This window comes from Schistosoma mansoni, chromosome 1, assembly GCF_000237925.1.
Source record: "Schistosoma mansoni strain Puerto Rico chromosome 1, complete genome".
NCBI classification, from domain to species: domain Eukaryota; kingdom Metazoa; phylum Platyhelminthes; class Trematoda; order Strigeidida; family Schistosomatidae; genus Schistosoma; species Schistosoma mansoni.
Genome location: NC_031495.1, coordinates 48270294 through 48274560, shown reverse-complemented (window position 1 = coordinate 48274560; position 4267 = coordinate 48270294). Strand labels below are relative to the sequence as shown.

The 4267-nt window shown below is 32.0% G+C and overlaps 1 non-coding gene across 1 annotated transcript; it reads left to right on the top strand.

Annotated features, from left to right (window-relative positions):
- Nucleotides 1–1003: 1003 nt before the first annotated feature.
- Smp_tRNA_00299_Gln_TTG.1.1 lies at nt 1004–1069 on the top strand. The gene has a single exon. It is a non-coding gene (tRNA).
- The last annotated feature ends 3198 nt before the right edge of the window (nt 1070–4267 follow it).

Here is a 4267-nt window from a genome sequence, read left to right as displayed (position 1 = left end):
ATTGGTGGGAAAATCAAGTAATAAAAATTGTTAATCGGAAAATAACTTTATTTGACTGAAGTACTATTTTTTTGAGTTCTACTGACCTAAACTCATGTGTTGCGATGATACTTAAGTTGACGAAATGAAAATTGTCTTTAGTTTACTATGTTAAGGTAGAATATCCATAAGAATTCATAAGTAAACGCACTGCCTTGACAAAAACTTGACTGGATACATCGATGACAATGTAAACCTTGCTATTCCTTATTTCGGTAAACGTTGAGGAATGCTTTATGAAGGTACGATTATGTGTTGTCATTTTTCTTTGTTTCAGTACCGGTTATGCAATCACGAAATAAAGATATACTGCCTGATATCACTATATTTAGGGTATTTAACAACGTATCTGTACATGAATAAATAAAAAAATAAAACATTATATGTATATTTATTGCTCGTGAAAACATGTACTTATATTACTTTTTCTAATGTTAATTGAGGACAATATCGGTTAGTTTATTCATCATATATTACCACAATAAATAACTATTTACTTACTTACCTACGCCTGTCACCCCTCGAGGAGGAGCATAGGCCGCACACCAGCATTCCCCATCCAACCCTGCCCTGGGCAATCCTTTCCATTTCTTTCCAGTTGTTATTCGTCCTTTTCATATCTGCTTCTATTTCCCAGCGTGATGTGTTTTTTGGCCTTCAGCTTTTCCTCTTTCCTTCCGGATTCCAAGTTAGGGATAAATAACTATTTACAGGTTTTAAATATAAACAATAAATAAATCGTAACAGTATTGTCTAATAACTATCAATATTCACTTAGTATTGTTTGTTTGAATCTTCCCATTGACGCTTAGGACTGCAACTGGTCAGTCTCTAATTGGCATATGTGCATACTGTGCGTATTGCCTCGATATAGCCTTGATTCACATCGATGGGAAGATTCAAACAAACAATACTAAGTGAATTTGAACTTCACCCCATCGCACAAGCAAGTGGCTATCAGGACTCAGTGGCCGAGTGGATAACGCGATGGCGTTTGAAGCGAGGGTACTGGGTTCGAGTCCCGGAGTGAAGATCAACTCTGAGATGCAGGTACATCCAGCTGACGAGTCTCAAATAGGACGAAACGCGCGTCCTGGATTCCACTGCTAGCCACTATTCATCTTTGCTTAACTATCAATATTGTTTACTATGTCCATTCTTTACTAAATATAATGCGTTTTATTACCAATATTCATTGTATATTTTGATCAATTATGGTCTATTAGTATCGAATATGAATTCATGCAGTATTCGTTCATTGTTTGTTTAACTACAAAACCGATATTTTTGGGAACAATTGTTTACTTTATCTAATTAAATGATATTTATTTAGGAATACTTGTGTTCTATGGCCTGTTTGGCTTCATTGTTAGGCTTTCATGATTGATCTAGACAACTCGATCAGTAGATAATTACACCATTAATCTACAATTCCTTAAGAAATGTAATTTGATTAACAATAACGAACTGACATTCGTTACTTCTTAGTAATTAATTAGTGTAAATATATCAGTCTTGTTGGAAAACTTTGAACTCACACACATCTCACTATTAGAGTCTTTGACTGCTACATGAAACTAACTATAGCTCAACAGCAGAAGATGAATAAGCTTACTCAAGACTGAGAATACACCCTAGTGCAACCAACTACTCAACATTTACAAGAGATAACTTACAAACGAACAGATTTAAAATTAATAAACATACAAACAAACAAAACAAAATAAAATAGACAAACGTTTGTGACTGAGATGTATCTATTTGATTTTGAGTGCAAATCACCTCTGACTTATTCCTGCACATATATATAGAGTTATGATTGATAACCTTTGTCATTCCTATTCTCTTCATTCATCTACGTTGATTGTTTCACAATATATCTTACCTCAATGTTAACTTGTAATACACATATGCCTGTAAGAAGCTGGTGAGAAACCACAAAATGTAATGAATTCATATTATTCTTCATCCACGTTTGTTCTGACTTTATCTAGATTTATAAAGGGAACTAATCGGATGAAACAATTTGATGTAGTTGTTAAGATCTACTAGTTATCATAGAGAATAAGAAAAAATTTACAATTAAGAGTAATCAAAATTAAGGTAATCTATGGAACGAATATATAGAGGAAGAGTAGTTTATGAAAATAAAGACATTTGAAGTGGAAATGACGATACTAATTCGAGGCTATGGTGAAGGCGAAAATAGAACATGCTTCTTTTGTCGAGACAGATCAGCTTTTATTCAATCAGCACCAAAGTTTCTGCTGTTTTAAAAAAACCCAAAAAACGTAGGAAACTTGAGAGGTTATGGTGAATTCTATAGAACCTTGAAATACCTATGTGAATGAACTGGATGATTAAATTTTATTAATTTTCCATGATTGAACTTCCTAATTACTTTTCTTTTACTGGTATAAAATCATGTTTTATGAACTGTCATAGGTGTATTGTAAAAACGATCCAACCATCGAGTGAAATAATAGCTGTAAATACAGGGAATCAGATTACGTTTCGTAGAGTTTTCAGGGTTTTAATTATTCAATAAGTACCCTTTCTGTTGTATGGTTATTAAAGATTAAATATCTTTAAAGTATAAAGAAGATCACATATGAAATTTCTTAAAAGTATATTCTGAAGAGCTCACTACCATCAGAATCGACTATCTGCTTAGCTTATAGCAGATATAAAGTAACAAGATGTTTGAAAATTCACTACTTATTTTAAGGTTAACATCAAACAGTCCAGCGTTTTTTGTTTTTCCAAAAGTTCATTTAAATATTTTGTGGAATAGCATAAGAAAACCGAAATTTTTAAAAAAAAAGTTAATTAGGTAATCTAGAAACTATTTAACCTTTTTAATATAATAAGTTATTCAATAGATTTAACTCGATATTAACAAATCATACAAAGATCAAAGCATCAAAATCAATTAACATTAGAGTCATATATCCTCAGTAGAGTTGTATTCATTCGAATCCGCCAGATATTTCAAAGTCTTTTCGTATCTAAGATAAATAAGTGAAAGGTAAATAAAAAGCATATCTGAAACTTAAGTACACTGTAAATAAATAATAAGTTAAAATATCAGAACTAAATTAAATTCACTAAAATAAGCTGATTTTTGCTGAATAAATTTTAAACATCTCTCGACTTGTTTTTATTTGTTTGAATCTTCCCATTGACGCTTAGGACTGCAACTGGTCAGTCTCTTATCGGCATATGTGCATACTGTGCATATTGCCTCGATATAGCCTAAATTCACAAGTATTATAAGCAAAGATGGATCGTGGCTAGCAGTAGAATCCAGGGCGCGAGTTTCGTCCTATTTCGGGCTCGTCAGCTGGATGTACCTTTATCTCAGAATTGATGTTCACTCTGGGACTCGAACCGAGTATCGTTCGCTCCAAACGCCATCGCGTTATCCACTCTGAGATGCAGGTACATCAAGCTGACGAGTCCCGAATAGGACGAAACGCGTGTCCTGGATTCCATTGCTAGCCACTATCAATCTTTGCTTATAATCTCTTGACTTCCGTTTCTTAAAGATAATTATGGGCGTGTTTCCTACATAAAGAGGTAATAAATAATCTAGACATTCAAAAAAATATAAAAAAACTTGTTCTTTAGTAATTAAACTTAAATGAATATACACAATAAATTTTTTCAACAAAATTGAATAGAATTGCACAAATGTTCATATCAAGCAGATGGTGTTAATTAAAAGTACTTTATATCCGGTTATGTAATTAATATGCTTAATATATTCTGTTAATGTCATTATTATATCTAATGTAAACAATGACACTAAGTCTCTTTGTTTGTTACCGAATTTTGATTATCAGATTATGATGTATGTATTCCTTTTATCAAAAAAAACAAAACAGAACTAACTAAGAAGTACTTTTATACTATAAAATAACTTTTTTTACAGTACAGTTTCATTTCAGATTAAAAAAAGAAGACATAACAAGAAGCAATTACTTTCTGAATGGAACGAAGCATTTTAATCAAGGTTGTAGTTCGATATAATGCTAAATTTTGTTGCTTCTAAGCTAAACAGTCAGAATTCTTTCTTAGTCAAAAACAATAGGATGAAAAACTTGTATTTTTGAGAATTCTAACATTTAATTTGAATAAGAGTATGAAATATTCAGAAGGGGTTTTGGGGAGATTTCAGAATTTTCATAGTTGAAATCATGAGTCAATTGAAGCTAGACCACCATGG